Genomic DNA, 15143 nt, shown 5'->3' with positions numbered 1-15143 from the left:
AGTAGTAGATCTAATAAGTACACCTTGTTTTTCAATTTAGAGATTAAGAGGACCCTTACAAATTTATAAAATCCAAAAAGACTTAATTCTTAGGAATGACTAAACCAAATATAAATCAAGACCATTATAAACCTCTTAGAGAGTACGCTAATCCTAGAGTAGATGGAATTCATAATATCTATAGATCTATTATTCACAGCAATGATTTAGAGTTCCAACTTGTTATAATTCAGATAGTTCAAAATTCCCAATTTTGGGGAACTCCTATTGAGGATCTCAACTAATAATTAGCTAGTTTCTTAGAAATTTATACAACATTTAAGTATAATGGTGCCAGTGATGATGTTGTTAGGCTTTGTTTGTTTACATTTTTGCTAAGGAAGAAAGCTAGCTATGATGTGGTTGAATTTCTTTCCCCCAAGCTCTATAACTAATTGGAATAAGTTGGTATATAAATTTATAGCTAAGTATTTCTCACCTTCTAAAACTATCAAACTTAAGAATGATTTCACTTTTTTTTTTTCATTTTAAAGTTGATTCAATTTAAAAAAGTTGAGAGAGATTAAAGGAATGTTTATAAAATATCCTCACCAAGCTTTACATGATTAGTTAGTTATTTAAACTTTTTATAATAGGCTAATAGGACCCGTTAGGTTAATTATTAATGTTGTAGCTAGAGGATCATTAATGTCTAAAACTTTTAAGGAGGCCTATGAATAGATAGAGGATATGGATACAAATAATTTCAGTGGCATTCTAATAGGATGAATACTAAGAGAGTAGCTAGTGTAAACGAGATAGATGCTTTATCAATTTTAACTACTTAAGTAGTTCCTTTTAAAACAAATTGGAGAATTTTAGAGCTAGTTAAGGATTACGATCACATATTCAATTGGAAGCACAATATTTGAATTATGTTGGTGAGAATAATGCTCATGGGATTGAGAATGTGAATTTGATTGGAAGTTAAAATAATTCTTATTTCGATATTTATAATAGAGGTTGTATGAACCATCCTAATTTTAGTTATCTAATAATAATAATGGTGGAAATAATCAGTGGAATTAAGTCAACCAAATCTTAGAGGAAGTTAGAGTAATCCTTATTACCCTGTAGTGAACCTTAAACTTTTTTTTTTTCTCTCATATTTAACTAGAGTAATAAGTTCTATGATAAGAAGACACCTTTGGCAAAGGTAGTGATTCAATTGGGAACTCTATTATAAAGTTAAGCTTCTTTGATTAAGAATTTAGAAATTCAAGCTGCTTCTTTTGGACATAATGGTATATTACCATAAATAATTTAATTAATCTAAAGGAGAATTGTAAGGATCTTAGTCTTGGGCACTTGAGGAGGAGTAGTGATGCAACCCAACAAATTCATATATCTTGATAAGTTTGGTTCAAGACTATATACATAGTGCTCCTTGGGATGCACCCCAAATCTATTGATGTTAGGTTTTAGTTATGTTGAAGGTTTCATTTTTCTATATAATTCTGATGAAATGTAAAAAATATAATATATTTGTGAAATGTTTATTACTAAGTATGATTATGACTAATATAATAACATATCAATTTTTTGAGAATTCACATAAGTTGTAAATTTAACCAGCACCACTATGCCAGGTTTTAGTGCACCACAACATTTTCATGACAAGCCCTACAACATTTAAATCATAGGTCACTGCATTGAAGTTTTGGTAAAATTAACATTATATAATATTACAATGTTGTATACTTGCATGCAGCCCTACTTCCACTCTCACAGGGCTTTACTACTATTCAATATGGCGTTGTGGTGCTAAATCAATAATTTCCATAATGTTGATGCATTATATTAAATGTTATTGTATGGTGCACCAATTTTCATTATGATTCTTTTGGAGGAACTACATCACTACCTGTAGTGATGTAGCATTGGGTCAAAACCATAATTAGTTGTTATGGAAATGCACTGGTGATCTTTATAGAGCACCGCAATGCTCTCATGTGTCAAACATCACAGTAATTCCTTGGTTAAAAATAATATTTCAATACATTCTTTACTTCTTACACTACAGTACCACATGTCCTTCACGCATGATTGCACTGTCAATCTGCATGCTATCATTTAGAGCTCATCCTAATGCCACAATTATATTTACATTCATAAATAAGAAGTGCAAGTGTTTATTTTTTTTTCACCAAGCTCTAAGATTTCTTTCTTCCCTTACCTGTGCTTTCATGATCTTTTCTTTTTTAAAGCAAATTTGTCTATGGAACCTAAGGTTTTGGATTGCAAGAAGAAGGAAACCTCCTTTTTTGAGAGAAGAATATTCATTTCTATCAAGGCTGAAGAGCATTATGCTTAGCAATTTTTAAATAAGAAATTTATACCCGAGCAGGGTTTCCAAAACTCAGGAGGGAATTCTTGTGAATGATAGTGAATAGGGGTTGGGAAACCCTTGTGAGGAATCTCATGATACTATAGTACATGTTGTCCATAACGTTTTTACAAATGCAAAAGAAGCTCATAATAACATGTTCTTTATTTAGGGTAAGTTGATGGCCTTCAATCCCTCAAGTAATAATCACATTTATAAGCTTAGGCAAATAGAACATGATGACTATTTTGGCTTTTTGAGATTTCTTTGTGGACCTAGGATTAGGTTTAATACAAAAAAAGGGATGCAAAGATAATCTATTTTTTGGCCACCAATTTGACCCTATTATTCAAATTATGGCATTATTTTATCTCTGCTCATTTATTATAGATTAAAAATATTAGTGAAGTTACTTAGGGTTTGGAAGTTTTGAACTATTCCATTTAGAGGGCATTCAATTAATATTGGAAAGCTAGTTTATTATTCTCTAATGTACATCATTATAGGCTCTATCTCTATAGGTTTAGGACACCTCTTTCTTTCTTATTCCCTTTTTGTAACTGCTAGAATTTTAGGGGAATTTAATAAGGAGCTATTGTTTCCCATTTCTTCTCTCACAAAGAAAAAAAAATAAGAGTTTTAAAAGAATTGATGTAGATTAGGAAGCTAGTCCTACTGAGTAATATCTGACCACTCAGGCCAGTAGTAGTTGGTCGAGTGCTCAACCCATAGATCTTTAGGTGAATAGATGGCTAATTTGAGAGGGTAGGAGGATGGAGTTACTAATTTTGGTGATAATAGTTGGTGTTGGTAGACCAATTATGCTGGTATGCAGGAGAAACATTATCACTACACTTGTAAGTTAAATGAAGAATTAGTGGGAATGTTTAGAAAAAAGCTATTTATTAGAAATTCAAATCAACCTCATTTTCATACTACCCTATGTATGACCCTTTCATTTAGCACCCTTCTATTGATTATGCTGATGATGATGTGGAGGAGGAGGATAGAGACTCATAATGATGATGTTTTTATTTTTTTTTCTTAGTTTCTTTGGTTGTGCTTTGAGATATAGATAGATAGGTAGAGAGAGAGAGAGAGAGAGAGAGAGAGAGATTGTGGTTAGTTGTTCTTTTTATTTTATTTGTTGTACTTTCATATGCTTAGGGTATATCCACATGATGATGTGATGCTATTGTAGGATGCTTGTGGAGGGCTATGAAAGCTTATGATGTTGAGATGTAGTTGTGGGTTCCATTGTATTCTTTATAGAGGATAGTGCAATATGCACTATATATTTTTGTTATGTAGTTGTATTTTTTTGTCTTATGGAACTTGTGTCATTTTAATTAAAAAGGCATGTTTGTAGCTTCTATCTAGTTATGTTCACCATTCTATCAATTATACTACTTTGTTTATACTTATGCTTTATAGTTAAATTCCTATTTAAGTAAAATTCTCACAATTGCTTAACTTTTGAAAATATCCTGATGAGGACATCGACAGACGCTACCGACATGTTTATCCCCGGCGAAACCGCAGATCGACGGCCACGATTCAGCGCCTCTACTTTTGATTTAGATGTTATGATGTATTTTTATTATTATCTTGTTTTATTACTGTCTTTCCATTTTTACCCCTATGGGGAGTTATTTTGTCATTGTAGCTCAGAGGGCAATTTGGTATTTTCTCTTTGTATGAGTTGAGACCTATATATAGTGGTCTCATGTATTGTTTTGATGTTAATGAATTATTGAATGAAAATTTGATTTTGTTTCTTCTTACTCGTCTTGCATGAGAGCTAGAGAGAAATGAGAGAGAAAGCCCAAGGTGAGGGCAAAAGCAATACCCACCAGTCATTGGAAGAGTCCGTGGCTCGTGGTTTCTCCCCTTCATCCCTCTCTTCTTCCTTCTCCCCAAACCCGCCGACCACCCCACCTTCCACCACCCGCCGGTAAGCTTCAACCTTCGGCCTCATCCCCCATCCACCACGAATCCCAATTTTGAAAATTCAAAATTTGAATTTCAAAAACTTTCCAATTTTGGAAATTCCAAATTAGGAAAGTTTTAAATCCGTTTTCATGATGATATTCAAATTCAAACTGATTGCATCCTAATCTTTCTTAAACCTCATGTGCCAATTTGGAAACTAATTACTTTCTCCCACACCAAATCCCTCCCCCTTGAAGCCGCCGGCCACCATGGATGGGCCCTCATTCATGCCACCAATTAAGGCATTGATTACCCCATTAATTTGAAATCAATTTCAAATTAATCCTCCCCTAATTTCGTTCAAAATCTGAATTAAATTTCAGATTTTTGAAATCACCCTCTCCCTCTCTCTCTCTTCAGCCGCAGGCCTCCTCCTTAATCGGCCACATTAATGCCCTTAAGTGCCCCTTAATTCTATTGATAATTTGAAATCAATTTCAAATTTGCTTCCCTCCAATTTACTCAAATTCTGAAATTAATTTTAGATTTGTGTAACTCTCCTCTTCCCCTTTCCTAACCTAATTTTCCTCATCCCATCCACCCGCCCCCTTCCTTCTCTGTTTTGGCCGACCACCTCCTCACTCCCTCTCTTGGGAAATTTCAGCAAGGCAAGGAGAAGACGACACCTCTCTCCCTGATTCTCTTCAATGTTGAATGGCGGATCCTGAGTTTGAGTGGGGATTAGTATTCGACGCCGACGGAAGCATCAATATCTTTCGATCTCCGTGCTTTGATGTAGGATTTGAAGACGACGCCATAGTTGACGAATATTTGGAGCGAGTCGTCCCGATTCCAGTGAGCATCATCGATCGACGATTCTCCAACTACGATTGGAGCCACGTAAGCCGCCCACTACATCCTTCCCCACCAGCTACCTCTCCACCAACGAAGTTCTTCGGCATCTTCTCCCTAGTGGTAATACCTTTCATCGTATGGTTACTCTGTCTCCGCTAAAAGCCTACTAATATTTGAGTGAGACGGCCCTGAGGTGAACCTCTCATTATTAAACGTTGGGTTTTGTTAATTGTACTTTGCATTCACATCTCCTTGAATTTTGAATGAATTGTTTTGGTTAATCTCTATTGCATATCTTTGAGCCTAAGCAAGTTAAAAATTTCGAATTCTTAACTCACTTTCATGTGATAGTTGTAAATTTAAAATGAGCAAAGCTTTAATCTTTTGCCTTTTAATTTCTCAAAGTAACTCCTAGTGGTTTTACATCATATCCTCTACATATTCCTTGCACTTAGATAACTAATTTAGTCAAAATAAAGATTATAATTAAAAATTAAAAATAATACTTTACTCTAGGTGATCATTTGGATGAAAAAAGAATCACAATTTTTAATTAGAAAATAATAATATTTAACTAAATAAAATCATCTATGTTATTATCTTATTCTAAATGCTATAAACATAAGCATAGCCTAATGTTTTAAAGATTGAATAATTGAGTTTAGATAAAGAAAGTGTATAGAATAAATTATGAAAATTTTTATAAACTTGAATATGAAATAGTAAGCTTACTGGCATTCTAACATTAATTCAATTTTGTATTATTTGATAGAAGAAAGCAATCAGATATTCAAAATTGTTATTATGTATTCAAATATGAAAAATATGATAAAGATGATAATTGTAAGAAAGAAAAAGAAAAAGAAAAAGAAAGAAGAGTACTTCAAAGATTAGTATATGACAAAGCTCAATTCCTAAAAGTATTCTAAATTCCTATGTCAAATAGGAGAACATAAGTAATATAATACATATAATGGCATACAAATGAACTTCTAATTTAACTACATGTACAAATATTTTTTAAATGATATATTATTCATATCTAATATCATTAGTCAAAATTACACTTACAGTTGTAGTGGATAAGTGCAATTTGAGCAACAACAAGAATGATTGATTAAGATAATTGCTTATGATTATTTAAACTCTCTAAATTTGATCATTCTAAAGTACTTCTAGATGGTTAATTATTTTTTTACATTTTGGTAATCTTAAATTGTTACTTTTTGTTTGGGTTACTAAGATAATCAATAGTTTATTACAATATTACTTAAGGAAAAGTAAGAGTTTATGTTGGGGGGGGGGGAATTTATTAAGTATAATTTTATAGCATTTTACTATCTTAAATATCAATAAAAATATTATTTTTAGTAATTGTTCAGTAGGAATGTCACAGATAAAGGAGAAAATTTTACAAGTGTTGAACCAAACACATTGCTCTCCAACTACCAACACCGCAAAGTCCACATACACCAGCGCTAGATCAATGCATCACAGCACCAGAGCCTTAAGAAAAATGTTAATTAATTCAACACCTTAGTGGAGCTAAGGTCAGTGCTATAGCGCTTCGTAATACTACAATACTAGAAGTCAGCATCATAGTGCCAGAGTCCTAAGAATTTGAGTGTCGGAGCACCAAACAACACAATGTTGTAGCATCGAAATTACACATTCAAGTGTCATATTGCTAACTCTTTTAGTGTTGCTTTGGAGCAATTACTTAATCAAGGAGCTATGCTAGCTCAACAAAAATTCATTTCATTTCAACCAATAGACACACAAGGTTAGTCAAACACCACAGCAGAGCAAGCCTAGTAGCTCCAAGGTGTTATTTCATTATATAATGTTGTAGTACTAATCTATGAAGCTCGAAAGTGTTTGAGTCCATTGTTGTACTAGTATAAATAATTCTTCAGCTCATTTTAGTAGGGGTTCTATCATTTCAGAGGGGTTCAATCTTTCTCGTGAGTCCTAAGAGCTTAATTAAAATGTCACCTTAGAGTAAAGTCTATGGGAGGCCAAGCGTTAGAAAAATACATCATTTGGAGATCATTACCTTATCTTATTATGTGCAAGTAGACTTTTGGAGTAACAAAGGAGTGCAGAGAGTGAACTTGTACTATTTGGGTTATATTTATTTTCACTTTGACTCTTGCACTTTTTCTTTTATGTAACCAATGAATTCCAAGTTATTTAATTTTAATTTTATGGACAACTAATTCTCTATTTTTGGGTTAATTATGTAAATCATTTGTTAGTATTAATGTAAACTCTTATATTTTAATGAATTAATGGATGTTTTCAATATCTTCAGTTCTTAAATTATTCTATATAATGGCTATGTGTATAGTTAAAACATAATGTTATATACTGGCTTGATGGAAGAATATTGATATAATTAGGAGTATGTAAATGGAACTCTTGTTTACCTAGATATAGGATATATAGTGCTCTAGAGTCTATGGAAAAATAATAACTATAGGAAGGCTATAAACCTTCCTTCACTTCTTACAAGCTTGACGGAGATCTAAGGATGTATATGCCTTGATTCACAACCAACTTTTAAGAGTCTACTTAAGAAAGCTTTGGATCTTCATGAACATTAGTACAAAACATTTTATTAATTGGTATCTTATCTTATCTATTGCAATATCTAGCAGAGAGAGAATCCAGTTATTTTTTTATTGTTAGGATAAACATTGTAGCTATAGTAGACTGCACTAGAATATTTGTATTAGAGAAAAAAAATTTCTCATGTGATCTTCACTTTCTCATATCACTTTTATTATTTGATAGACATGAACACTTGCATTTATTAGTAGGCTTTTAAATCAAAGAAAACTTTGGATACATCTTGCTATCACACACACCGGTGAAATCTAGTCCTTTGCCCATCAAGTTTAATATAGTTATATTTCTAAATTATATCCTTATTACCTTTGGGTTGAAACCAAGGATCTTGGGGAGGAGCTTTGAAGAGTCTTTTTATAAAGATTGTGAACATCTCGAGGAGGTTTATGTACCTATTGGATCTAGCCAAGGATGTTACAGTTCGAAGTCTTTTGAAAGAGGAGAGTGACAATGCAAAAAATGCCTACTCCATATTATAATTGTTATTTTTTAATTCCTACCACACTTTATCTTTTTATACATGAAAGGAGTAAAAGGAGTCATGATTGAAGAAACGTTGAGACACTACTAATCAGAGGACTACAATGGCACACCCAACAACATTGAACCTCTAAAAAAAGTGCCACAATTTTGATGCATTGATTCAAGATAGAGAGCAAGGCATTGAGGCACCGAGGTTGAAGTGCCACAACACCATATAATAGCCATAGTGCCAAATCTCGGCAGTGTTCTAATAATGTTAGTTAAATGACAATTGAACTAATGAATCGATGCAAGAATATTTTATTCAATATTCCATTTGAATTTAGTGCTTCATAAGAAAAATAGATAGCGTCACAGTGCCATATAGGTTAGCACCATGGTGTTAGTGCTATTATTTTTAAAATCTATACATATGTGGCTTATTTCTCATATAAGGGGGTATGTTATGGGAGAGTGTGGATAGTGAGAGTTTATTTTTTTCCTTTTCTTGTGTTACAAGTGTGTTAGAGACAAGGGTACTATTAAGAGTTCAAATAGAGGACCAGATATGATCAGATCCAATTTCTAGTAGCCTCTCTACAAAATCTTGGTCTTATCCTCTAACTTTTACTCTTATTTATTATATTCATGTGTAGCAAAATAGTTTCTATTTTCTATTTTAAGCATGTTCGGTAAATAAATGTACTTTTCTAAACTAATGGTGAACTAATTTCTATGCATGTTCATCATTAGAGAAATGTTATGTTTTGTTTCATATTTCCCTATGTTTAAATTAACTGTGTAGTTCACCACTCACTTTTTAAAATCTAGTGTGATCTACAACATCAATAGAGGCATAGTAGAATCAATAAAGAGAATTTAAATAACTTTTAATTAGATCTAGACATAGGATAATTTAATACTTTGGATCTAAAAGAGATATTTAAAAATGCAACAATTATTTAAATCTAGATAAAGTCAACAATGATGAAATTTTACTATTGTTTTTATCCACATTAACTTGTTATAGTAATTTTTTATTATTTGCATAAATTTAAAAACATTACTAGCTAAAATATTTTATATATTTAATAAAAATAAAAACTCCAAAAATAAATTGTAGTGTTGATTTTTCTTTTGCTACTTCACTTTTATTTATGAAGTTAACTTGCAGTTGTTTAAAAAATTAGTATCCATCTTTTTAAAAGAAACTTAAATTACTCCTCACAGGAATAATACTCTACTCATCCTTTTATTACTTTGTTGTGACATATACACTTACATGCATAGTTACAATCTTCATATCCTTTTATATTATTGAGCGGTCTCATCAAACATTTTTAGCACCATTACTAGGGAATTAAAAGTCATTTTGAGCAAGTTGAAATTAATTCTAAAAATCACTAGTTGGTCTCACTATTTTTTATTTTTATTACTCTATTATTACATAAGTTTAACCCTAATTAGATTTACACACCTTATTGTTAGCATACTTTTTAGTATTTTTTAAGCAAAAAGAAAGGAAAACTTTGCAATGTTATTACATAACTATTACAATCAGTTTAGAGTTGAAGATTAATTTTTGGTCTTGTTTATGCTAATTTATTTATTTCATCTATTTTGATTTATCAATTTCTAGAACCTTATTCATCACAATTTAGTGTGGTAGATTTGCTTTTGTGATTTTTAATATATGTTTCATGTGTAGTAGGGTTCAAACTTTACTTTCTTAGTTTGACCCAAAAATTGAAAAAATACTTTTAAAAATAAAAAGAATTACTATAAAATAAAAAGAATCATATATGGCTAACCCTATTATTGATAATCAATAGCCTAGACCTTTAATAAAATACACTAACCCTTTAGTAGATGGCATACACCAAAGCATTAACAGGCCAAAAATTTAAGAAAAAAATTTTGAACTTAAACCCACAATCATTCAAATGGTTCAAAATGCTTAGTTTGGGGGATCTCCTATTAAGGATCCTAACATTTATATAGCAATTTTTGTAGAAATATGTACAATATTTAAGTATAATGGAGTCTGTGTTCATGCCATTAGATTTAGATTACTTCCATTTTCTTTGAGAGATAAGGAAAAAATATAAATAGATTCCTTGCCCCTCAGCTATCACAACATGTAATTATTTAGCCCAAACATTTTTAGCTAAGTACTTCTCACCATCCAGAACTGGCAAGCATAGGAACGACATTACATCTTTTAGCAAGTTAAATTGGTAGTTAATTTATGAGGCATGGGAAAGGTTTATGGAACTGCTTAGGAAGTGCATATACCATGCTTTACTTGACTAGTTAATTATCAAGGCTTTTTATAATGGGTTGGTAGCTTCCCTTGGAGCTATTATAGATGCCACAGCTAGAGGTTCTTTCATGTTTAAACCCTTCGATGAAGCATATGCTTTAATCAAAGAAATATACACTAATAATTTCTAGTGGATTTGTAACAGAATGAACCTTAAGAAGGTTGGTAACCTGCATAAATCATATAGGTTGTCCATTCTGACCTTACAAGTTGCTACCATTTCTAGGAAACTAAACAACTTAGCAATTAGTGCAATCTAGAAGAACTTATGCCCATAGAATATCCAATATATAGAATGCCTAATTATCCTAGATCATTAAATATAGAATCCGTAAAATTTATTAATATGTAGAATAACCCATTTTTCAATACCAAAAACCCAAGTTGGATTAAACATCCAATTTTTCATTGGAATAATTAACAACCTAATCCTATAGGAACTTGGAATTTTCCTTCATAATAAAATTATTCCAACTCTAGACCTAGTTATCCTTTTAAATATTAATTATAATAAAGAATATAAGAATAAAAGGCATTCTTCAAAAGATTTAGTGTTGTAGATGGGTACCTAACTTTAAGTCCAGGTTGCTGACATTAGGAACTTAGAAAATTTGTTAGCGCGATTAGCTAATTTACTAAACAATATACCCTAATGAATCTTACCAATTAATATACAAAAAAATCTTAATGAGAAGGGGAAGGATCATTGTAAATCCATTAAGCCTAGGATTGTCAAGAATTTAGAAGAGATAGTGAGAAAAGATGAAGCGACCAAGAAAGTATAAGTACATAAACAAATCAAGAAAACATTAGTAGAACCCAGCTTGCCTGTATAATAGTGAAAACTTGGACTTTCATTAAATAAACCCATTTTAAAATTTATAGAGAGATCACAACCACCATTCACATAGATGTTGTAGAAACAAAATTTTTATAGGTGATTCTCTAGGTTTGTAGTGGTCCTTAAGAAGTTGAACATCAACATTCCTTTCACTGAAGCCCTAAACAAGATGCATATTTAAGTTAAATTTGTAAAGGATATCCTTAGAAATAAATGGAAGTTAGGGGATTATGAGACTGTTGCTCTTACTAAAGAATGCAGTGCAATATTACAAAGTAAACTTCCTAAAAAACTAAAGGGCCATAGTAACTTTACTATTCCTTATGAGATTTGGGAGAAGTTTTGTGGAAAATATATATGTGATTTAGGAGCAAGCATTAATCTTATTCTTTTAAATATCTTTAAGAGACTAGACTTAGGTATGGTAAAACCTACGACTATAACACTGCAGTTAGTTAATAGATCATTCACTTGCCCTATGGAGGTGACAAAGGATATATTGGTTAAGGTAGAAAATTTATCTTCCATGTAAGCTTTATTGTGTTAGATATATAAGAAGATAGAAAAAATACCAATTACTTTAGGTAGTTCTTTTCTAGCTATGATAATTTTCCATAAGGGGAATTAACCATGAGATTTTATGATAAAGAAGTAACTTTCATTATTTTGAAGTCAATAAAATCCCCAAATGACCATAATGAGAACCATTATCATAGATTTGATGTGGTAGATGACTGTGTAGAGGATGCTTTAGATGAATTTTTTAATTTAGGTGTGTTGAACTAGTTATTGATTGATGATGGCATAGACGAGCTTAAGAGTGAAAATGTTATCCTTCTAGGAGTTAGACATTTATCTGAGAGGTATAGGACCTTAGATACATTCGAATTAGGCAGATCTTTGAAGCCATCTATCTTAAAGGTACCTACCTTAGAGCTCAAAGCATTTCCTAGCGACCTTAAGTATGTATTTTTGGGTAATTCATAAACTCTACTAGTGTTCATATCTACTAATATGGATGCAAATTAGGAGAAAATGTTTTGGTTGTTCTTAGAGACATAAAAAGTTCTTTACTTGGACTGTAGCTGACATTCAAGGGATAAGCCTATCAGTGTGAATGCATAAGATCCTACTAGAAGAAGATTGTCAACACAAGGCTGATCCATAGAGGAGATTGAACCCCACTAAAAAGGAAGTAGTGAAGAAAAGATCCTTAAGTGGCTAGTCACATGCTTCATTTAAAAAATTTATAATGATGATTGGGTTAACCCAATTCACTGTGGGGCCTAAGAATGGAGGGTTAACTATAAAGACTAAGAAAAATGGACTCATCTAGATAAGGATGGTGACTAGGTGGAGAATTTTTTTTTTTTTTTTTTGAATAAAGAAAAATCAACAAAGCCACCGAGAAGGACTATTTTTGGTCGCCACTTATAGATCAAATGCTTGATAAGTTACACCAGATCATTTCTATAATTTCTTAGATATTTATTCAAGTTACCATTAGATTCTTATCACCCTTAAATATTTGGATAAGACTACCTTTATGAGTCCCTATAGAACCTTTACATTTAGAAGAATGTCCTTTAGATTATGCAATGTCCCTACAACATTTCTTGGATGCATGATGTCAATATTTTTTTATTTAATATAGTAGGTCATTATGATCTTTATGGATTATTTTTTTTTTTAATGACATTTTATGTATTCTTAGATCATTTAGCGCTTGTTTTGAAGAGATGTGAAGAAACAAACCTTATTCTCATTTGGGAAAAATGCAAGTTCACGGTTAAGGAAAATATTTTCCTCTAATAAAAAATCTATGAGAGGGTTATGGAGGTCAATAAGATGATGAGCCATGTGATTAAGAATTAGCCACCTCCTACTACCATTAGGGTATTCCAAAGTTTTCTAAGTCATGTTGAAATTTATAAAAGATTTATTAAAGATATATTGAAGATTACAAAACCTTATGTGATTCATTTAAAAGGATGTAGCTTTTTAGTTTAACTTGGACCATTTAATTACAATTGAAAATTTTAAGAAGTGCACATTATAACACCTATCATTATTTCAGCTCAATGTTCATTGAAATTTAAATAGATGTGTGATGGTAGTGACTATGCCATTGAGTAGTTTTAGACTAGAGATTAGACAAGGAAATTCATGCTATCTATTATACTAGTAAGACTTTTAAACATACACAAATTAATTATACGACAACTAAAAAAAAATAGCTAGTGATAGTTTTTGTGTTCAAAAATATTAGATCATACTTGATTGGCACCAAGGTTATTTTTTTTATTAATCACTCTACTATTATATACATGTTAACTAAAATATATGCTAAAGCAAGATTGATTATATGGAGTTTAGTACTATAGTAGTTTGATATAGAGATCCTAGATAGAAAAGGATATAAGAATTAGGTGGTCGATCATTTAGATAGGTTAGAGAAGAAGCTTTTTGTGTATAATCATTTAGACATTAATAAATTCTTCTCTGAAGAGAAGCTATTTGCATTACATAATATTCATATGTCTTAGTATATAGACATTATAAACTACATTATTAGTTGTATTCTACCGTTTGTTATGTTATGACACCCAACTCACAAATTTTTAACGATGCTAAGTATTACTTATAGGATGAGCCATATCTTTTTTGGAGATGTAGTGATCAAATTATTAGGAGATGTTCCCCGTTAGAAGAAATAAAAAACATTATTATCCAAAGTTACGACTCGAATTATGGTGGGCATTTTAAAGGATATAAAATAAATCCAAGATTATGAAATCTGGATTATATTGGCCTAACCTATTTAAAGATTTTAATGGGTATGTTAATAAATGTGATAGATATCAGAGGTTAGGTAACATTACAAAATGGAATGAAATTTCTTTGAATTTAATGGTAGAAGTTAATTTATTTGATGTTTGGGGTCTAGACTTTATGAGAACAATTATTTTAATCATTATGCAATCATTTTATTTTGATAGTTGTTGAATATGTATGTAAATGGATAGAAGGTTTGCCTTGCCCCATTAATGATTCCAAGGTTGTTATGAAATTCTAAAAGAGAAATATTTTCCTAGATTTGGAACACCTCTAGTAATCATTAGTAATGGCAGTAATTATTTCTATCATAGAATAATAGGAAAACTAATCACCAGATTTGGCATTCAGCATAAAAAAAAAAAACTTATCACTCTCAGACTAGTGGAAAACATAAAATGAACAATATGGAGATTAAAGAAGTCTTAGAAAAAAAATAATAAACCAAAATTTGAAAGATTTTTCTATTATATCTGATGATGCTTAATGGCCTTACAGGACTGCATTTAAGACTCCTATTAGAATGTCTTCCAATATTTTGGTTTTGGGAAGGCTTATCACTTGATAGTAGAATTAGAACATAAGATTTTTGGTTTTAAAGGATTTAAATATTAATCTTAAGGATTCTAAGGAGAAAATACTAATATAGTTGAATGAACTTGAGGAATTTAGAATGAATGCCTACAAAAATGCAAAGCTATATAAAGAGCAAAGTATGAAATTATATGATTGTAGGATCATTAGGAAAGATTTACACATGGATATGAAGTATTATTGTATAACTCTAAATTTAGATTATTTCCTAGGAAGTTAAAGTCTAGGTGGTCAATTCATTCACTATCATTAGAGTATATCCTTATGGAGTTGTAGAAATTTAGGATAGAATGAAACACATTCAT

This window comes from Dendrobium catenatum, unplaced genomic scaffold, assembly GCF_001605985.2.
Source record: "Dendrobium catenatum unplaced genomic scaffold, ASM160598v2 fragScaff_scaffold_621, whole genome shotgun sequence".
Classification (NCBI taxonomy): domain Eukaryota; kingdom Viridiplantae; phylum Streptophyta; class Magnoliopsida; order Asparagales; family Orchidaceae; genus Dendrobium; species Dendrobium catenatum.
Note: the sequence above shows the minus strand (reverse complement) of the source record.